We start from the raw sequence: 22,241 nt of genomic DNA, 5'->3' as shown, positions 1-22,241 counted from the left end.
TCACCGGCTCTGAGTGGTGGCTTCACTCTACCCTTCCCAGTCACCTTCCTGGGCCTCAGTTACCTCATCTGTTAAAGGGATGCATGACTCCTGCCCCGCCATGAAAATATCTACCCCCAGAACGCACACACACCATTTCATGAAGGAGGAAACAGGCTGTGGCATTTTTCAGGAGTGGTGCAAAAATGCATTTTGCTGCACAGCTGTTGGGGATCATTGTTAATAATTCTACTAATAACCTGACTTCAGTGGCCTCCAGTTCCTCTTGCCCTGTCTCTCCTCTTTGGGCAACAGCAGATCCGTTGCCTGGAGTCTCCCAGCATGTGTCCACAGGCTGTGATGGCAGGGATGGAACACTGATTATCTTACAGGTTTGAATCTGTGGTCTCATCTGTAAAATTGGCATAGAAATACCTCAAATCCCTGAAATCGGGGCCCAAGCCAGAAAAGCCAATTCTTGTTTTAGGGTCTGTGGTTCTGGGGCTGTTTTACAGTCTAACCTGGGGCGCTGGTGGGGGTGAGCGGAGGCTGGTGGTGGTGTAGGACGGGGAAATGTCTACTTGGGCTTCTACACAGCCCTCAGCCCCAGTCTGGCTGCCTCAGATGGAAGCCCCAGATGCCAGGGCTGGAAGGGAGCTCCTGGTCTTCCCTACTGCCTTCTCCTTAAGCACAAGGAAACCAGAGACCAGAGAGTGACTGAGGTCTGGCCAAGGTGGCACTGAAGTGGCGGTGTTGAAGGAGGATCCCCTCTTTGGAGCCAAACAGATCTATGTTGACCTTGGACAAGTCTTCCTTTGTCTAAGCCTTAGTTTCCTAATCTGCAAAATGGGACACTTGTGTCAGCCTTTTGGGCCTGGAACAGAGCTGGCACTCGGCTCTGTTAGCCAGAAAAGGCCTGGGGGTCCCAGAAGGCATTCTAAAGGAGACCCAGCACACATGGGGGCATGCTGCCTCTTTGCCAAGCGCTATTGAGGTGGTAGAATTCAACTGTTGGGCTTTTGTATTCAACTGCTTCAAGCCCTGTTGATGGAACATTTCCAAATCTGATTTGTAGGATTTTTTTTTTTTTTTTTTTTTTTTTTTTTTTTTTTGCTAGTGAGGCCTGGAATCTCCATGCAACTCATCATTCTGTCCAGTAGTGGATACTGGATCAATCATCTTCACCACCCCCCTTTCCCATGCAAGCAACATAATGGCCTTTGAAAGGGGGTTGGTTTGTGGTTTCCCAGCAGTAGAGTGGTCTGTGGTCTTGAGCAGCTACATTCAAAACCAGGTTTTTCAGGAGGACCGGTTTCAGTGAGCTCTGGAACAGCTGGGCACAGTCCAGGGCAAGGCAGCAGGGTCAGGGAGAGGCAGGCGGGCTCCATGGGGTTGGCTGTGCATTCACTGCTGACACCTCGGTGGCTGGAACAGTTGGAGCTGAGATAAGCCCTGCTTGAATGAACGCATGACGGGTGGATGGGTGCATGCATGCATGATGGGCAGGATGCGTGCTATGATGACAGGCAGGAGAGGGTGTTGGTTAAAAGCCCGGACTCTGGAGCTGGAGAGTCTGGAGATAAATCCTGGCTCTGCTCTTTATTAGCTGAGAACCTCTGGGTAGCTCAAGTTCAGTTCTCTGGGCCTCAGTTTGCTCATCTGCAAAACAGTTGGACCAGATGATTCCAGCATCCCTCCTACTTCAGTGGGTTTTGTCTCTGTGATATTGGCCTCGTTCCCCAAATAGTAATGTGCCCATAGACTCAGTGTACCCCAAACCCTACAGTTTACCCACATATGCCCCAAAACCTTTGCTTCCAAATGGAGGCAGCAGAGCCCCTCCACCCAAGGGTGCATGGGAGTTGTTGCCATGGAAATGAGCCTTGCTTTTGGGTGTGGGTGCCCCAATGCCCCTGTCCATGTGTTGGCCCCCTCCCCTCCCCAGCCTGGGTGCCTGACCCAGCTTACACACCTCCTCCTCTGGGAAGCCCTTCCTGGTGCCTGCTCTGTACTTTCCCTGCATCTTCTGCTGTTGACTTGAGCCCCCGCCTCACTCATAATGGGGTATTCAAGAAGCGACTAGTTGTGTGTGTCCATGGCTCAAGGGGGACTGAAGGGAACCCACATTTGTTACTCATCTACTAAGTGCCTGACCCTGTGTTAGCAGGCACATTTGTTTGCATTCCTTGTCTGATATTACCACTCAGAATCTCAGGAAAGTGGAGTGTCACTCTGCTTCGGTGGCAGGGGTGGGGGGAGTGCGGCTCTTGGAGGAGCCCTGTGCAGCTCACTTCCTTCCTGCAGCCCGGCTGCACCTCCAGTGCTCTCTGCTGGGCACCTTGCATGCCCTGGCCAGAGGAAGTAATAATGATGGCAGCAAATGTCCATCGGCTCCTGCTGAGTGTCCGCCCTAAGCATTTTGCATCCCTCGCATCATCCCACAGCAACTTGATGCTTGCACCCATTTTACAGGTGGAGCTTATGTGGCTTAGAGAGGGCAAGTTGCCTCAGGTCACGCAGGAAGGAAGTGGTAGGGCTGAGATTTAAAACCAGACAGCCTGGTGTAGTTGCTTCCAAATCGAATTAAAATTTTCCTGCCTGATCTGGGTGTGGTAGGTGATGCCCTCCTGCAATCCAGTGACTCAAGAGGCTGAGGCAACTTAGTGAGATCCTCAGCAACTTCGAGAGACTCTGTTTCAAAATGAAAAGAACTGAGATGTAGCTCAAGGATAGAGCACCCTCTGATCAATCCCCACTATAAAAAAAAGAAATATATATAAACATACATAAATATTTGTATATTTGTATTTTTTCCAATCCACTGTTTCAGCTGACCCTGCCTGGGTTCCTCTATGCTTATTTCTTGTGGCATCCACTCTATGCAAGATCAGAGGGGCCCCAGCCAAGGGTCCGAGGACAGGACAGACCTGTGTCCTTGGCCAGCCTCAAAGCCCCACTTGTGGGGACTGGCAAATGAACAGCCAGGTGTGGGACTGCTGGCGTCTGGTGAGGGTCTGTGCTATGCTGAGACCCTCTTAAGCAGCACTGATCTTACTGCTTCACAAAGGCTGAAATGGGCTCCGAGGGGCTAGGTGTCCTGTCTGTGGTCATACAGCGAGCATGGGGACCAGGATTTGGACCTGAGCAGCCTGCCTCACAGCCACTGCTTCTTGCTTCCTCTTAGGACACTGAGTAGGAGCTGCCATGGGGAAAACATGGAGAGCCCGACTTGGACTCAAGGTCAGGCTTCTCGGTGGCAGTTGAGAGCCTCATGGAACCTGGGCAGGGAGGCAGAGGGGCGAGGAGAAGGTGTCCAGTGCGGGGACAGTGGGTGCAAAGGCCTGCAGGCAGGAGAGAGCAAGGTTGGTTGGAGAACCAAATGAAGGTGTTCTAGATTTCTCCCTGGCACTTGTAGTTACAAGCAGGTCCTCTGAGGAGGGCCAATTACACGGGCTTGCTGAGTGCCCGGTGGGGATTCTGCACCATGGCGGGTCTTGTGTAGAGTCCCAGCCCTGGAGGAGGGAAGACTGACGCAGAAGACGGTGGTGTCCCCAGGGCTGAGGTGGGAACCCTGGCTCAGGGTGGGGAAAGGCCGGGAGGGACAGAAGTGCTTTCCAGGCAGTGGAGTGGCTTCATGTTCTCCCTGGTAACCCTAAAGTTTGCATGTGGGAAGGATGAAGTCACTGAGGACTGGTATTTAGTAGACCCTCATCAAAGGTCAGGTGTGTGCTGAGTTGGGGATGGCCAGTGGTCACCCTCCCGGGTGCCTTGTGGCACCAGGAAAGAGGGTGGGTTCTGCTGTGGAGTTGGCCGAGCAGGGTCTGGGGTGGCCCTCGGCCAGGCTGGTGCCACAGACTGAAGGGAGCACAGCAGAGTGAGCTGGTGGCTCTCCTCCAAGGGTGAGGGTAGAGCATGGTTTTCTGGAGGAGGTGGGCATCAGACAGGGGAGGCCCTACCAGCCAAGGATGGCGTGGCGTGAACAGCTGTGAAGCAGGAAGCTCGCTGGGGGCCAAGGATCTGGCCTAGGTCCTGAAGTATGGGTCCCTGTGGTGTCCTACCACTTCCTAGGCCTTGGTTTCCCCTTCTGGATATGGAGCATTGGTACTGACCTCTCAGGCACTGTCACAGGGTTAGATGTGAAGTGTGATGTGCCCTGTGCTAGGCCTGCACATAGTAGGTCCTTGGCCCCTCAGAGCTAGCACCACTGTGGGATACCGAGGGGCAGAGTGGGACCTCAGGCCAGGCCTCTCTTGAATGCCATCTCCCTGAGATGGGATTCAGGGCAAGGGGTAGCTGGCACTGCTCTGCCTTACCCCACCCCTATTGAAACCCACCTTTGTAAGGGGTCTTGAAAGGCTGAGAAATTAGATGCAAGGGCTCATGCCAGTGGCCTGGGGAAGCTTTGGAATGCTCTGGAGCTGCTCGACTGGCCCTGGCCAGCCCTTTCTATCTCCTGTGACCCCAAGCTCAGCTTCTTGCTGTGCAGCCCCAGGGACGCTGTTCCCTCTCTGATCCTCCCTATGTGACAGGGAGCCCTCTTTGGTCTTCACGACACCACCCAAGGTGCTGGGCCTGTGTCTCCAACACACAGTAGGTGCTCTGTGAACAGTCCCCCTTCTGTGTACCTCACGGCCTCCAAGAACAGCAGTGAACTGTGATTCTCACCCTCAGTGGGCGTTCACCCCTTTTAAGCCATTCACTCTGGGGCCAATTATAAATAGACACATAATGGCCCCTATCTATGGAGATAAAACGCATTCTTCAGAGATGAGCCACCCGCCCCTCCCTCCCCTACCCCCCCCCCCCACACACACGCTGGCACACGCTCTCTGCAGTTGAGGAGAGGAGAGATCTCAGGCTCCCCTCCCTCATCCATCCATCCATCCATCCATCCATCCATCCATCTCCTCCCTGCTGCTCCTCCATCTCCACCCTGCAGAGGTGAGCTCCGGCAGGGGCCGTGATGTCAGAGGCTCAGCTGATGTCACCGCCCCGGCCCTGTGACTTCACTTGCCGGCTCGGGCAGGAGGAGCTGTAGGAAGCTGAGGCTGAGGAGAAACTGCCCCCTTCCCTTTTCCTTCTTGGGTTCTCCCTTTCCCCTCCTCCCCGCCGGCCGGGAGTTGTTTTCCTCCGCGGCTGGCAGGGCTGTCGGGGCCCGGGGCAAGTGCGGGGCAGGATGCTGCTGCAGAGGTAACGTGCGCGGGGCGCTCGGTCGGGAAAGTTTGCTGTGGCGAGCGAGGCGTGCCCGCGGGGCGCTCGCTGCGCGGGGCGCCCGGGCCCCAGGCTCCCCGGGGGCGGGCAGGGGCCGCCAGGGCCAGGGCCGGGCCGGGCCGGGGCCTCCCAGGCGGCCTTAACTGCCTTGTCCCCATCAAAAGGCCGCAGCTGCTCGAGTGGCGGCTGCAGCTTTGAAACTGCCATAAAGAGCGATGGAGGGAGGGAGCGCGGGGGAAGCTCGAGCGGCGCCGGGAGGCGGCCGCGGGGAGGGCGGGGGCGGCTCTGTCGGTGCCGTGGCCCGGGCAGAGCGGGGCCCAAGGGCAAGGCCCCCGGGTCAGGGGCCCAGGGGCCCAGTTCCTGTCACTCTGTCCCCTCTGGTCCAGCCACCGTCGGTGGCCCAGACCCCAGCAGCGAGGTGCAGCGGCCATGGGGGCGGGGGTGACTCTGGAGCCCCCCATTATTTCCAGACAGATTCTTCCACCTCCAGCAGGCCATTTGTCAGCGGTGATGGGGGACAAAGGAGGGGGCAGTGGGTGGTCTGCTGCGAGTTGGGCGAGGGGCATGGAGCGCAGGCCGGAGAGAAACGCCAACAATTAAGAGGCAGATCGAGGGCTTTGCTGCTCAGGCTGTCGAGGGAGCCGTCATTTTGTGTTAGCGTGTGTGTCTGAGGTGGGAGGAGGGAGAGAGGGAGAATGACAGGAGAAGGATTATGACATTGTGCTGTCTCTGTTTGTGGTAAATGCAAATTTGGCACCAGTGGTTTCCCGGGAAAAGCAGCAGCAAGTAACCCAGGCCAAGGCTTTGGCCTGGACCCACCAAGGGAGCCGGTGCTGGGTGGTTTGAGGTTTTATTTGTTCCTCCCTTTTCTCTGTCTGGCTGTGCTGCTTCCATTTATTTTACAGTGAAGAGCTGGAGATAGACAGGCCAGCATGGCCGGAGGAGCTGGGCCCCCTTCCTCTTGGCTTGTCAGCCCCTCCCCACCCACAGGAGGCCTGGGCAGCTGTCCTGACAACCCTCCCAACCATTGCCCTATCTTACCCGCCTCCTGCTCAGGTCTCTCTGTCCCTAGCCAGGGTCACCACTCCATCACTGTCTCAGCCTGGTGGCCTGAGGTCTCTGAAGACTACTTTTGCACAACTGCTTCCCAAGGGTTCGTGGGGACAAGGGCTGGGATGGGGCCTTGGAGAAGGCCCTGGAGAAGGCCAGGGCTGGGCACACCCCCAGCTGCAGTGCTGGCCTGGCCTGTGGGAGGTGTTGGCCAAATGTCCCAGGATCTTGACTCCTGACTGGCCGTTGGAACAGGGAGCTTGAGCACACCCCTGGCCAGAAAGCAGCCACAGCCCAAGGACCTGGGCTGCCATGGGGCTCAGCAGGTGCGGTGACTTGGACACAGGTGGTCAGTGTGTTCAGAGCAAGCTTCTGGAGGATTCAGAGGGATGGGCCACAGCTCAGGCCCAGGTGGCCCAGATGATCTGAGCTGAGGAACAAAGTGGGAACCTTCTACGGGTAGAGGCTCAGGGGAAGGCTCTGGCCAGGGCCCAGCCTGTCACACTCTGGGCCTCAGGCTGCTGCCCACATTCTAGTCTTGCTTCCCCCAGAGCTGGTCCTTCTCTTGGACCTCACCACCTCCTATTTTGCCTGGTCTAATCCTCTGGACTCAGTCCCTCCTCCAGGAAGCCTCCCTTGCCCTTACCCTGGGTGGGCTGGGGGCTTGCACCCTGTTTACCACTGGGCCCTCTTGTCTTCCTGGTCACACTGCGGTGGATCTGTCATTCTGCTGGGCCTTTGGTTATGGAGCCTGGGTGGGTGTCCTTCAGTCCACTGACTTTTCAGGCATCCCCTCTGCATCTCTGGCACCTGCTCAAAACTGAGCAGGGGTTTGTTCCTGCAGCTCAGGGGAACAGACTTGGAGATCTCCCAGGAAGTGGTACCACCAGGATGGAGTGGCTCCCCCCTGCCCCCATCCTTGACAGTGTAATGGGCTCACTTTGGACAAACCCACACAAAGGGGCATTTCCCCCACAGAGTCTGGCATGTGCAGCCATGCACATGAGAGGCGACATGGAACCTGAGCTGGGGCACCAGGGGCTGTGAGGAGGAGCAGTTGCCTGCTTGAATGGACTTAGCTTTGGGGTTTAGCCACCCTGATGACCTTTGGGGCTCTGGTGCCTCATGGACTCTGTGCCAGATGGGAAAGGAGGGAGGTATGGATAGATTTTCCCGAAGGCCACAGTGTTGGGTCCATTTCAAGCCCTGGGCTGGAGTGCCTCCTGGCCAGATGTGCTGGGAGCACCAGGCTGGGCATCCACAGTGAGGGCCAGCTGGTCCCTGTCAGCCCCCTCTACCCTATCCAGGTCCTCAGAGTGCCTGCCCACTTGGAGCTGGTAGCCTGTCTGGCAGACAGGTGGGAAAAGCACAGCACACCCCCCCGCCTCCAGGCACCTCCACTCCGATGAGCCAGACCTAAGTTGTAGCCTTCCTGGATGCAACTAGTTATGCTCTAGTTATGTGATCTTGGGCAAGTTACTTAGTCTCAGAGCTGCAGTTTTAAAAGGTAGGAGTGGTGATCCCTTCCTTATGGGTATTAAGGAGACCACAGGTACTGCATCTGCACACAGCAGTTACTCAATTAATGGCAGCTGTGTTAATGGTAACTTGGAGCAAGATAAAAAATGCTCTCCCTGGGTCCCCTTGTGAATTCTGACAGGGTAATCTAAAGAGGCTTCCCAGAGGAGGTAGTCTTTGAAGTGTAGGGAGAAGTCTGCCAGGCAAAGAAGGGAGGTTGTGCCACTAGAGATGGGCTCAAGAGCAGAGCTTCCAGGGGGTCTTCGGCATGTCAAAGAGAGGGTGAACAGGGTTGGAAGAGGGGGCCCAGTTCTTTGACATTGGGAGCCAGTTCTGGAGGAAGGATGAGCTGACTTGACAGACTAGGTGAGATCTTCCCAAACATCTCGGCTCTTAGCAACTTACTGTGGACACGTTCTCCAGGATCCTGCAGAGCTGGCTTGTCCTAGCTCCTCCCCGGCCAGGCTCTTCAAGCTGCTTTGTGGTGTGGGGATTCCCAGGTGGTCCCACACTCTGAGAACTAGCCCGGATTTTTTTTTCCCCTCTCTCCCCCATGCTGGGATTGAACCCAGAATCTCATGCTGGATTCCTTTAATTTGAAATCTCTGGACTCCTGGGGCCTAGGGCTGGCCTAGGCCATATTCTGAGCTGGAGCCAAGGTTTTGGGGGAAGCAGTTTGGAGGCCTGGTCAAGGGCCTGCCTCTGGTGAGGGCTCTTAAAGCAGTTTCTCCAGGCTGGTCCCTGAGGTGATAGGAAGCTCCTAAAAGAGGCTGGGGTGACAGTCCCCAGCCCTATCCCTGACTGAGATGGCAGTATAGAGAACCAAAGAATAGGGGCCAAGGTGATTTGGCCCCAAGCTGTATGGCCCTAGGCACATCACCTGCCCTCTTAGAGTCTTGGTGTCCTAGGCTAATAGTAGCACCCATATCACAGGGCTGTGGAAAAGGTGACATGAGTTAAATTCTTAGAGAGCACTCAGCCCAGAGCATGGCTCCTAGGGGGCACTTGATAGGAAGCTTAGCTGGGCAGGCTGGTGCACACCTGTAATCCCAGCTACTTGGGAGGCTGAGGCAGGAGGATCACAAGTTCAAGGCCAGCCTTGGCAACTTAGTAAGACCCTGTCCCAAAATATAAAAAAGGCTAGGGGTGTAGCACAGATGCCCAGTGGTAGAGCACCCCAGAATTCAATCCCGTGCCTCCCCAACACACACACAACGTTGTTAGCTTAAGAAAAGGCAGCCTCGCACAGGGAAGCCTCAGCACCTGGTATCTGTGGGCCAATGCCATAGTCCCTCCATGCCTCAGGTTCCTGGCTGTAAAATGGGATGATTATTGTGCTGGTGGTAATAATAGTTCAGATTTTAGAAGCCATTACTGAGTTGGGCAGGCAGTGTCCAGCCACCTATCTTAGCTTGTTTAATGGTTTCCCTGCTTTGAGCTATGTGTGAGCAGGGTGGGGCCCTGGGCATCCCGGAGCTGAAAGTATGCAGGAAAAGAGGCCCAGGGAGTTGGTATTTTCCAGATGAGGCTAAACCTGTGCCTTTGGTTAGTGTGGGCAAGACCAGTGGATGGTGGAGGACTGGAGAGTCTTGAGGGCCAGTAGGGCCCACCCACTACTGCAGATGAGTCGTGGGGCCAGGCACCCCTCTTACATGGCAGAGTCACTGACACACCCAGCCCTCAAGCATGTTTTAGTCACCATCCTGGACCTCAGTTTCCCCGTACATATAATGGGGACTTGGGTCTGTCCACCTCTTAGGTCCCTTGCTGCTCTAAGGGGTGGTGATGCTCCTGTTGCTGAATGTCTTGGACGGTGTCCACGAAAGTGGGGTGGTGTCGTCGGCCCCCTGGTTTTCCTTCCTCTCGCACTGCAGGCAGCCTGCAGAGGGGCCCTTCATGGTGCTCTCCCAGCCCCACTAGCATGGCACCTAGGCTGGGGTGGGGACCCAGAGGGTTTGGCAGTAGGATGGTCCCCAGGGGGCATCCTGAGGGCCCTGGGCCATCCAGTACCTTGTCATGTACTGCATGCAGGGAATACCCAGGTGCGGGTGTCTGCAGCTGGCAGCTAATTGCACGAGGACCGGCAGTTCACTTCCTCCCCAGCATTACCATCTTGGAACCAGCTCACCCCTGCCCCACCCACTGCTCTGGGGTAGGTGATTGGGGGTGCCCTTCCCTGAGCCTGGGGCTCTTGAGGCGAACAATTCCACCTCTCGGGGCACCTAAGAGAAATGGCCTTTAGCGCAAGGTGGTAAAGTGTGTGGGATGCAGCCCCCCCCCCATGGGTGATGTCAGTATCCCCACTGTACAGACGAAAAAGCTGAGGGCCCCAGAGCTTAGGGAGTTTGTTCAAGGTTCTTTTCACACCCAACCTGAGCAGGTTATAAAGGTGGGAGTCCAGAGGCCACCACGAGAGGAGGGGACTGGGGAGACACAAAACTTGGGCTGAGGTGGCGCCGTGCAGGTGTTGCTGCTGTTTGCCTCAGAGATGTATTGAAAATGGAAGGAGCAGTCATCAGGCATGGGGGGTACCCCACTTGGCATGTCCTTGAGGAGTATAAGCCACGGTTCCTCTGACCACGGTGTTTCTGCCCACCTGCACTTGGCCAGTGCATGGGGTTGCCTCCGGGCACTCCAGGGGTTGGAATCCCAGGCTGAGTACTCCCTGGGCTGAGCTTGGTTCTCTACCTGTGTTTGGGGACCACCACTGCAGTCGCCTCACAGCATCCTGAGAAGGACGGGGTTAACGTGGCTAATGTGCTCAGCACTGCCCAGCACGTGGGAAAGCTACCGGAATATTCTCCCTTGTGGTTCTCTCAAGCCAGTTCAGATTCTCCTCGTTCACCCACTATACTGAGCACCTGCAGTATGCCAACCCAAGCCCAGGGAGCTTCCTCTGATGCCTGGGCTAAGCCACCAGGCTTGGGCGGGGGGCTGAGCATGTGAATCTGCTGAGGAAGGAGAACAGCCTCTGAGAATCGGTGTGTTAGCTCCCACTGCTGGCCTGACAGACATCTGATGAAATATGTCAGTCTAAAACAGTTTAAAAGAAATTTCTGGAAAACTCTCTTAATCCCAAAGAGACCATACACAGCCAGAATTTAGGCTGTGTGCTAGTCTTGGCTTTTGCATGCCTTGCTAGGACCTTCCATTTTAGAGCTTCAGTTTCCTCATCTGTAAAATGGACCTGTAACTGTCCCCCCCCCCCCCCCCCCCCGCCAGGGCGGACTCTGTGGGAATTGCATGTGAAATGCATGTTGTGTGCCTGGAAGCTTCTGCTCCTCCTTGCTTACAACTGTGAAATCTTTTGGTTTTGTTTCTGGTCTTTCACGTGATGACCATGGGCAGGTCCTGTGTGGTGTCATGCTGTGTGCTGACTGCATGTGGACATCAATGCTATGTCAGCTCTGCTCCCAAGGCCTCCCTGAGTTGGGGCTTCACTAAAACCCTGAACTTTGTAACTTATGGAGAACATGAAAGGCCTCCTCAGGCTGCCTTGTCCCCGGGGGGTGAGGGTAGTTCTGGTTCAGGCTCATCCTGTCCATTAGTTCGTTACGTTTTTGAACAGCTCCCTGGGCTGGGCACTGGGCTGGCTGGTGGGGATAAGGCCCGTTGACCAGAGGTTAGCCCTGCTCTGGAGAGCTCATGCCTGTGACCCTATTGACTTGGAAGGTTGAGGCAGGAGGATCAAGGCCAGTTTGGACACCTAATAAAACAATTTCCAAAGAGCTGGGGAATTTAGCTTAATGATAGGGTGCTTGCCTATAGATGCATGAGGCCATGGGTCAGTCTCTCTCTCTCTCTCTCACACACACACACACACAGTCCAGGAGGAAGGATGCAAAAACACCCCAATGAACAGATGACTGGGGTGCAGGGGTGGCTTGACACAGCATCTGGGCTTCCCAGAAGGTCAGCCACAGGGCAGCAGGCAAGATGGCTTAGAAATGAATATTGGCTTGATTCCTCTGCTCAGAATCCATGGATCTTCCTTCTGGCCTGGGATGAAGTCCCAGAGCCCCTATGGCCTGCTCCTCCCTGCTCCAGCAGCATCTACAGTTCCTCTTTTCTCTTATTACTCTGGCCTCTTTCCCTTTTGTGGAGACTTACTTGCTCCTTCCTGCCTCAGGGCCTTTGCCCATGCAGTGCTTCTGCCAGGCACTCTCGTCTAACCTCATCGTGTAGCCCCGTGGGTCATAAGCACAAGGGCCACCGGGTCCAATGCCTAACATGTAATACAGGCTCAGTGAGGGTTTGCTGAGTAAATGAATGAGTACACAGGCAGGGCTTCATGGGGAAGGTGGCATCTGAGTAAGATTTGAAAGAGGGTAGCTTTTATCTGTAAAGAAAAGGAAAGGACATTTCTCCCTTGGGGACAGGCAGGCTCGGGACAGGAACAGTCTGTTTAGTCGGGCAGAGACAGACTGAGAGGCAGGAGTGAAGGTGGGAAAGGTGAGCTGAGCCAGATGAGGGCTTTGCCTTCCAAGACAGGAACAAACGTGAATTCCGTGAATTCTGGTGTCACTCGGCACCCACTGAAAACCACTGATCCAGGGAGAGTAAGGTCAAAGCTGGTTTGGGGTGGAAATGAGTCGGCTGCAGGGATGGGTGGGCTGGGAAAAGAGGCTGTAGTCAAGGACTGGCTGAGGGTCGGAGGAGCCCCCACTCCTGCTGTGCTGGTCCTGAGGCAGGGCACACCTGCTCTGGCGGTTATCCCCAGGAGCTGGTGGGGAGACAGGCATCGATGAGGATCCTCAGTGGTGGGGCTCCTTCCAGAAGACAGGTGCCTTTTTAAGCACAGCAGGGTGGCTATCCTGAGTCACTGGAGGGAGCGAGAGAGGAGGGAGCATGGGCATCCCTGTCTCTCAGCTCCCGCTGTCGGAGAAGGCAGCATCTAGGGCCACACCACACCTGCATCCTGGGCCAGCCTGTGGCAGAAGATAAGCAGAAACAGTTCTGTCAATGCTCAGGAACAGTCTCCCCCTGAGCCTCTGTAGGGAGGCAGCAACCATGGTCAAGAGTGGAGAATCCAGGGACAAGGACCTAAGGGTAAAACCACTTAATAGCTGCGTACCTTTAGGCATCTTAGCAACTTTGACCTCCAGTTTCTCCAGCTGTGTTCTGGGGGCTGCTCCTGTCATTGTGAAGGTTGAGGTTAAATGACATATCTGGAGCCCCAAGCACAGGGCTCACTGGAGGCTTAGGAAGTCGTGGCCATTATCATGGTTGGGTTTTTCTCCACGATTTGAAATCTTAGCAGGAAGCTTGGGTTTCAGGCTTAAAAATGAAGAGCATGTCAACAAAACAGGATGGAACAAAGTCTTTTCCCAGCATGCCTCAGCATGTGGCACTGCCTTCCTGTGGAGCCCAGACAATGATGTGGCTAAAAGTCTTGTGCTTTCAAGCAGAAATAATCCCAATGGAAAGGAACCTCCCTATTGTTATCTCATGATAAAGCGAAGATGCAGGGGCTCTGCAGCCCACTAGCCTGTGTTTGGATTCCAGCTCTGATTCCTCCTCACTGCTCCGTGCCTCAGTCTCCTCATCTGCAAAATGAAGCAAGAACGTTAAGACAAATACCTCCACTTGTTAGATTTTTTTACTCAAGAATTAAATGGGTTAATGCAGGTGAAGTGTTTAGCATGTGACTTTGCCACTACTATTGTGACACCATTTCATCTTTATTCTTTGTAGTGTTCTGAGCAACTTGGAGGTTCTGGGGCCAAAAGTCTGAGTTCAAATTTCAGTTCTGCCTTTTGCTAGCTGTGTAACTTGGGATGGATCTATTAACCTCTCTGTGCACCCATTCCCTGCTCTGTACAATGAAGACAATGATCTCTGCCTCAAAGCTTGCTTGTGAGCAATGAGTGGCATCACCCAGATGGGGGACCTGACTTCCTGGCAGCACCAGGCCCTTCCCCCACAATCTCAATTTACAGATGAAGCAATTGAGACTCACAGCCATTGAATGATTGACTGAAAATGACACATTAGTGAGACCAGGCTGGTCCCCAGCTCAGTGACCTGTGTTGACACCACCATGCCAGCAGCTGCTCAGGGAGAGTCCAGCTACCAGGCAGTGAGTGTCCAGGGGTGGAGGGTGACTTCCCCTGCTGCCTGGCTGCAGAGGTCTCCAGTTTCTCAGGTCTGCTAACCGGGGGGAGGCTGAGGCACAGTGGCCACCATCTGTGAGGCAGGCCAGGTCCTCCAGGTATGGGGCCTGAGAGTCCAGCCCCCAGGCTGCCCCATCTCCAGGCCTGAACACATCACTGGAGGGGAGAGACTGGGGCTGACCCTGCTGTCTTCTGGCATCTCTTTCCCTGTCCACCTGCAGACTTTTGGACCCACCAGCTGCCCATGTCCATGCCCATCTTGCCTGTGTTTACTGAGTATTAGGGAGCTCATGGCGAAGAGGTGGCTCTGGAGGACTGGGTTCTAGCCCTGCTAGGCTTCTTCCAAGCCATGTGACTCAGAAACAGTTACTTAAACTCCCTGCACTCAGAGGTCTCATCTGTAAAGTGGGGTGTGACATCAGTACCAACCTCATCAGGTTGTTACAAACATTAACTGGGGTGATAAAGGGAAATCTGTCCAGCACCAAGTTCTTAGTCAGCTTGGAGTTCCCTGCTCTGTATTGTCATCATAAACATGTCATTTTGTGGACACAGTGCCCTACCCTGCATAGGAGGCCTCACACCAGACAAAGAGGTATCTCTGCCTTACAAATCCTTAGTCTAGAAGGAGAGTTGGACATGCACCAAGTACACAGGGTGATCAGTGGGAGCCACATCTTTGGCTCTGGAGAGCAGATGGAGGGGCAAGTTGATGAACAGAGGTCACCGTGATACTTAATGAAACATTCATGCTCAAGTGTGTCACAGATACAATACCTTTCAGGGTTCTGTACTGGGTACAGCCCTCCTGGGCATAGCTGCTGGCTGTTGCCCACATATCTAATCTTGGCATTCCTTGGCCCTGTTTGGACACCCCTACCCTCAGCATTAGAGTCTCCCCTGACCCCTCACCCCCCATTCAGGGCTGGGAGCTTCACAAACAGCAGGTGCTGGGGTGGAATGAGAGGGTGCCCACAAAGCTCCACACCAGGCCACCCCTGCACTTTACCAGGGATAGTGTCTGGCTTGGGACAGGCCCAGCAGGATGCTGTGTGGAGTGTTCTCTCTGTTAACCAGAGATTTCTGTGAGTTACCTTCTGGAAGACTGAAAGCGGAGCCCGGGGCTCAGGCTTGAGAAGCAGGGCTTCCAGGCTTCCCTCTTGGTATACTGGGGTTGTGAGCAGCTGGCTCCTCCCAAGAGGAAGGAGATCCAGGGCTGGTGAAGGATAAAGGTGAGGGCTGTTTGCATGCTCAAGAGCCAGTGAGTGAGAGGAAGGACATCAGCCTGCTGCCGAAGGCACCAACACCCCGGCTCACTTCGCACAAGTCACTGATCTGCAGAGCAGGGCCAGTCTACTCAATCAATCGGTGCTGACAGATGGTAGCGGAATCAGTGACCTAGAGGCAGAAGGCTCCATTTGTAATCCCAGAGTGGCCCAGGCGCCTGGAGGAGGGCAGAGGAGTTTGTAATAAAAGGAGTGACATGGGTTTCCAAAAGTCATCTTTGAGCCAGAGGAGGAGGGAAAGGATTAATTTTGCTTCTGGAATTGATACTGATTCAAGTTCAATAAGATTTTTTTTTTTTTTTTTTTTTTAGTGGACTGGGTTAGTAGCAGGGGGAAAAAAGAACAGCTGATCTACTGTCTTTTCCTTAAAGAGTATACAGTCTGAAGGAAAACCAGGATCCATACATTTGAAACAACAAAAGAACAGAGATACTTATGTGACCAAAGAGGAAGTTATTGAGCTTCTGATACTATAGGACCCTGGGCAGTAACTTAACCCCTCTAAGCTTCAGTTGGCTCCTGTGTCACATTGTGGACATCATGCAACTGTAGCTACTGTTAATATGTGCCTGGTACTGTACTGAATTCTTTATGCAAATCTCTTTGGAGTCCCATAGTACCTATGTGTGAATAATAATATCCCCATCTTACAGGTGAAAAAACCAACATTCAGAGAGGTGAAGTGACCACCTAGCATAAGAGTAACACATTTCTGTCTGTTGTCCATGATGCCTGTGCATATCCTCCCAATGATACCAAAAGGGAAAGTCACCAGAGGCCAGAAGACTTGGCTTGAACTGGGTAGTTTCCAGGTAGAAGTCATCTAGGCAGTGTCCAGCAGGGTCTAAAAGTGGGGCCAGGGTCGATCTCAGGAGGCAGAAATGCCCAAGAGCCTGGACCCAGCAATCTGTTGCATTCTTTCTTGAATAGGGCTCTGTTGAAGCCTGTCTCCTATCCTCATCCCCTAACCCTTAGACCAATGAGCGAAGGAGGGATGATGGGGCTGGAGGCTGAGGAAAGGGGCTTCCCCTTTTCCTTGTGAATTCTCTCAAGCAGAGGGTGCCCCCAACGTGGTTTTCAGGAAGCTCCTCTGCTTCTCCAATGTTTGTTCAGAAGGCGTGAGCCTGCTGAGTCCTGTTACTTTTGCTTCTGCAGCCCTGACCCAGGCTGAAGCCAGGCATTGCTCTTTTTAAAGTCATTGTGCCTGAGAATTTGAAAATGAAACTCACAGAGGAACAATGGGAACAGCCAGAGGGAAGGGCCTGGTGGCCTGTTCAGCTTTGCCCCGAAGAGTTTGGCACCCTGCCTGGCATGCAGGAGATATTGGGAATCAAATCCCCAGGAACAGTCCTGACCTGCATTGGAGCGGTCCTCCACTTTGACAGGTTGGACAGAAGCCAGGGGAAATCACTGCTTTCCCCAACCACATCCTGCCAGGGTGCCCAGAACTACTCCAGGCCCTCCCTGGGTGGCCTGAGGCAAAGCAAAGCATTAACTGCTCTGGCCAAATGGGGTGAAACGTGAAAGGGTAAATCCCGGCCTCAGGGAGCTAAAGTAGCTCAAATATAGTGAGGTACCCCAGGCCTCATCTGCTGCCAGAAGCACTTTTCCAGTCCTAATGCACTTTGAAGCGGGGCTGCTTCAGGAGAGGGAGCCACATACTTCTCTAACATCTACAACAGATATTGGCCTAAAAATCAGCTATTTTAGCTCACATTAGGGACATCTAATTCAAACTCTCCTCCTTCCCATTATACCATTAGGAGACAGAGGCAAAGTAGAGAGAATTTGGCCAGGTCACTGGGCCAGTATGAGGCAGGATACAAATACTCCAAACATGTCCCATCCTTATTGGCCTCGCTTTGTTAGAAGGTCCCATGGCACCACCATGCACACAGTGGTTTTCTACAACAGATTTTCTTAGTGGAAAAAAAAAATACGTCAAGCCCTTCTTTTGCTCTATAAACACATCAGGTTTGCAAAGAAGGCTGGGCAGGGGCTGAGGTAGAGGCACTGCAAGTCTCCCAAGTCTGTCGTGGACGCTGGGTCCGGCCTGCCAGACACTTCATTGACTTCTCAATGCCGCAGCTGGAGAAGTCAACTGGCATTTGTGGAGCGTCTGGTGAGGTAGGTAGCCCGGTCTCCCTCCTGCTGCCCTTCGCTTTTACTGCGGAGGAAAAAGAGGCTCAGAAGGAGCAAGTCCAAAGAAACTAGGCGCCATGGAGCTGAGGCAAGAAAACCAGGCCTGCCTGGCACGGCCTTGGGCTCCCCAGGGCCAAGGGTGCTTGGCTGGCAGGACCCGCCCGACTACACCGTTGCGGGGAGGAGACCCGGCCCTCGCCCGCGGCCTCCCCAGGCTGCTGAAAGGCGCGACTCTGGCACTGGAGGCTCCAGAGAACTCCAGAAATCCCAGTGAGATTCCAGGCCACCAACTCCCAGAAAGTTGGCTCCCGGCCACCCCGAAGAAGGCCCCGGGCGGGCGGCGTGCTGCGCTCAGCGCGTTAGAGCCCACCCCACGCGACCCCGGCCGCCCCGCTAGAGTCTCGGCGGCCTCCGCGCGGCGCGCGCTAGCCTCGACGCCGCCGCACGCGGGTGGGCACGCGCGCGCCGGCCCCGCCCCCTGCGCCCCGCCCCCGCCGCGCGCCCCGCCCCGCCGCGCGCTCGCCCGCCCGCCCGCGCGCCGCGGCCCGGAGCCTCCCTATTGGCCGCGCGCCGTCACCTGACGCTCTGTTATTTCCTGTGTGTTGGGAGAATGGAGAGAAAAAACCCCGAGCCGAGCCGCTTTCGGCCCCTGCGAGGCGGCCGCGGCCTCCGCCGGGGGAGCCCACCCTGAGGCGTGCCCGACCGAGGAGCGAGCGAGCGAGCGCGCGGGCCGGAGCGAGCCTCGAGGGGCTGCGGCCCCGCCGCCGGCCCGGGCGTCCGAGCTGGAGGCGGCGGAGGCACCCCCACCCCCACCCCGCGCAGCGCCGCCCGCCACCGCCGCTCCCTCCCCTCCCGCCCCCGGCGGAGGCCGAGGGACGGGGCGGGGGGGCTCCCGCAGGTAACCGCCGCCCGGGCCGGGGGAGGGGTCAGCCCGGGGCGGGCCGACCTGTCTGCTCTCGCGGCCGGCGCAGGGCTCCTTGCCTGGCTGGACCTGGGAGGGGGAGCCCCCCGGAGTCCGCGCCGCGGCCGGGGGTGATGAGGGCACTGTCCCGGCCCGGAACTGCGGGGGACTGGGCCCGGCCTAACCCGGGGCGAGGGGTCCGGCGGCGCCGGGACAGCCCGAGGGTGCGGGGAGGAGTACCTGCTCGTCGCGGCCTTGGGTGCAAAAGCGGCGGGTGTGAACGGGCGGCTCCGGGGGGCTGCGGGGTGCGCGCCACAGCCGGGGCCCGCGATCGTCCCGGGGGGACCCGAGGCGCTTCGCTGCGGGCCGGAGGCGAGGCCGGCGGGGCGGGGGGCCGCGCGGGGAGGGGCCGCGCCGGGGCGCCCGGGAGTCGGAGCGCGGGCCGCGGCCCTGGAACACCTGAAGCCATGTGGACGCGGCTGCTGCTCGCCTGCTGGCGGCGGAGGGCAGGTACCCGCCGGGTCGCGAGCTGCGGGCGCAGGACACACTTCCTGTGGCTCTCCCCGCTCCGCCGCCGCGGGCTCTGCGAGCGGGATCGTTGGCGGACCTGCGGCTTGAGCGCCTCATCCCTCCTCTCGGGGCCGAGCGGTGGTTGAGGGCGAGTTGCCGACCCGCTCGGGCTGCGGCGGGAGGTGGAACGTCGGGGGTACGCCGCGGTGGGAGTGGAATTCGGTGCGTTGGGGGGGCGGTGGCGAGGAGCGGCCGCCCTCCTGGGTCTGTGGGTGGGGGCTTCGGCTGTCTCTATCCTTCCCTGTGGTTTGCCCTTAGGGGACAGGTCAAAATCAGGATCTCTCCCTTTCCTTTGCTTTCCTTTGCCCTAGGAGATTAGATGACTCTGGTAAATGCTGTAAAATGGATGGAATTTTTGAGCTATTATCTAACTGGCTGATCTTTGAATGATAATTGGACCCTTATGTTAACAGCCTCAGTGAAGAGTGAAGAGTTTTATAAAACATCCTCACGTGGGGTGGCAGCTTGGTGAATGCGAAACCACTGAATTCTCACCTGGGAGACCAGGACTCTGCTTCCAGCTTTACCACCAAATAAACTGTAACCCAGGGCAAGTGACCGCCCCTCCCAAGGCCCCATTTCCCCATTCGTTGAATGCCTCGGTTGGCGTTATTTCGTTTTGTTTTTGGGGCTTGCCTGTTTTGTGCTTCCATTTGTCCATAGGCAACTTTTCGAGAAATACTAGCTCTACCTAACCTGGCTTTGAAAAAAACCTGCCCTTTAGCTTCCAGCCTCTTTTCCACCAGAGCGTAAAAGTTGGCCAGGGTAGGCTTTCCTCATCAAATCCCAGGTGCTGTTCTGTGCTTCAGAACAGAAACTGTGCAGTATTGTTATTCTGTTCTATGCCAAGTCCGCCTTATATATTTTTTTCTTTATGAAAGAGTTTTCAGAAAAAAAAAATTCAGAGAATGTTTGAATACTTTGCAAGTGTGGCTAGTGTGCAACAGGGTCTTTGTAGGTTTGAAGATCTTTCTTTGCTGGGGATTGTAGAGACATCTTATTTAAAGTTCTTTCAGTGGGACATTTGGCTAGCTTTTGAAATTTCCAGCTTTGGTATTCTCAGTCGGGGTGAAGTAGGCATCCATAAAATCTCCTGTGAAATGGTAGGCTAGAGGAATTAACTGTCACCTCAGGGTGCACTAATTATTTGCATCCCCGATTTATCCCTTAATGGTAGCAAGATGCCGCCTCACAGATGCTGAAGAACCCCAATTAGTTTCACTTATTTTATGGTGTGTGAGGGCCTTAGGCCATGCTTTTGACTGGTAAGTACTTCTAGACCAACCTCAAATTTGGTCTTGCTTGTCTTAAATTTTTAGTGATACTTGAGGGACATGTACTTAATGTGGTGTAATATGCCTTTCTTAGATTCACTTTTTTACTCAGTCCGCATGGTTTCCAGAAGGATCTTAGGGTGGTTGGAAGCTGTGCTCATAATGACACTTTTGGAGATGGGTTGGTAGAGGTTTTCTTTTGTGCTAACATCAGGCTTATCATATAGTCACTTTTTTTTTTTTATGATTACACAGACGAATTATTTGAAATTTTACAAATAAGCAATTATTCTATTAGGATTTGAATTATGACTGTGTGCAGTTTAAACCAACCTTAGTTACTGGTTACTCAAATCCTAGGTTTAAACAACCATAGTTACTCAAAATTATAAGTACTTATCACATTCCCATGTATATATTATGTTCGCTTATAACATAGGGGAAAATTATAAAACTTATTCTACTGAGGTAATTTGTGTGTATGTATGTGAGAGAAGGCTGCTAAATTTAAGTAAACTGTTAGGAGACTTGAACTTTTAGGTTTCGTAACCTTAGCAGTATACCTTTTTCTTAATGATATAAAATAAAAGGGAATATAGTTGGCATGATCACATCTGTTTTGACCAGAAAATTAGAATTAGGCTCTTGGTAAGTTCAGCATCTTCATATAGATAGAAAAGGATATTAACAGTTGTATTTAAAAAAAAAAAAAAAAACTGCCAGGTGTGGTGGTGCATGCCTATAATTCCAGTGATTCAGGAGGTTGAGGCAGGAGGATCACAGGTTTGAGGCCAGCCTCAGCAACAAAATTATAGACCCTGTCTCAAAATAAAAAAATTAAAAAGGGATGGACATGTTGCTCTGTGTTAAAGCACCCCTCGGTTCAGTCCCCAGTACAAAACCAAATCAAAACAAACTCCACAAACACATATGCTAGGCTCTGTCCAAGATTTTTGTTGTTTTGTTTTTGTTTGATTTTTTTGGTACTGGGGACTTGAACCTAGAGGTGCTTTACCACTGAGCCACATCCCAGGCCCTCAGGGTCTCACTAAGTTGTTTACAGTCTTGCTTAGTCACTGAGGCTGACCTCAAACTTGTGGATCTTCTACCTCAGCCTCCCAAGTCCTTGGGATTATAGGCATGCGCCAGCCATGCTCGGCTGCATATTCAAGGTATTTTGAATTGTCTTACAATGGCCATCCAACAGACCTGAGAGGTACTTCAACTTCCCTTTTCCTCAAAGATTATAGAGTCAGGGAGAGTCAGGGTCTGGATGGAGCCCTCCTCTTGGCTTCAAAGCCTGTACCAGGTCTGTTACAGTTCACTGCCTGTTCAAGGCAAAAATCAGCTAGTGGTAGATGTGGATGTGGTCCTGGAATCTTTATCTTCCTGTTGCCCACCCCCCCGCCCTTTTTTTTTTTTTTTTTTTTTTAAAGCTGTGATGAACCTGAAACTTGGACTTGGGCAAAATACTGGAAAGCATGATTTTGTGACTGCTTTTACTTTTGTGGCCCCTGGGAATTTTCTGAACTTTCACTTTCCCTCTACCTGGCCAGTTTGGCCTGTGTGCCTGAGATTTAATCTGTAAGAGGTTTCTCTTTCATACCCAATTCTTCCATTCTGTCTTGAGCTGAAAACTTGTATTCAACTCAAAGAATTATATAGTACATAAAATGCTGTCTGTCTTCCTGTTAGTGGTTTACAATGCACAGGAATCACATTGTGGCTGCTCTTACTTTGACCAGATGGGTCTTGATACATATATTTACAAAAGACAGTCCTTTCCTCAGTATGACTTAAGCACACTTCCTCTTGGGGGCTTTGTGTTCATGGCACTTTAGCAATCATCACATCAACCTGGGGCTTCCATCATTGCTTTCTTCATATTCAAGTATAATTTTATTAGGCTCTTGAATGTCCTGCCTCTTACACCCCCCTGCTGGGAATGGAACCGAGGGCCTCATGCATGCTACACAGGTACTCTACCACTGAGCTACATCCTGAGTATTAAAGACCTTTAATACCCATAGTACCTTCAATATGGGTGAAAAGGCTCTCATGACAACAAACACAGGACTCTGGACAGTAGAACTATGCTGGTATTGCAGGTGGTGTGCACCACTCATCAGGAAGATGCACTACATAACATAAGTTGTTAGTATGTCTGTGGCTTATTATCTGAGGCATCTTTATGTAG

The 22,241-nt window shown here is 53.9% G+C and overlaps 1 protein-coding gene and 1 long non-coding RNA gene across 4 annotated transcripts in view; one reads left to right on the top strand and one right to left on the bottom strand.

Annotated features, from left to right (window-relative positions):
• Positions 1-12,097: 12,097 nt before the first annotated feature.
• On the bottom strand, positions 12,098-18,863 carry LOC308657983. The gene is made up of 4 exons (XR_014024115.1): positions 18,441-18,863; positions 14,966-15,315; positions 12,833-13,304; positions 12,098-12,686 (listed from the first exon to the last, which is right to left on the bottom strand). It is a non-coding gene; the product is annotated as an uncharacterized lncRNA (long non-coding RNA).
• TCF20 (transcription factor 20) overlaps positions 17,891-22,241 on the top strand; it is a 91,469-nt gene continuing 87,118 nt past the window's right edge. For 2 of the 3 annotated variants that reach the window (XM_081310339.1, XM_081310337.1), the window contains exon 1: positions 17,892-18,197. The gene's annotated coding sequence lies outside the window, so the exon portion shown is untranslated. Of the gene's footprint in view, positions 18,198-22,241 lie in introns of all 3 variants that reach the window. The other variant, XM_081310338.1, reaches the window with a different exon arrangement.

This window comes from Spermophilus citellus (genome assembly GCF_964194105.1).
Source record: "Spermophilus citellus genome assembly, chromosome: 10".
Lineage (NCBI taxonomy): Eukaryota > Metazoa > Chordata > Mammalia > Rodentia > Sciuridae > Spermophilus > Spermophilus citellus.
The sequence above is the reverse complement of the archived record's forward strand: the minus strand, read 5'-3'. Positions and strand labels throughout refer to the sequence as shown.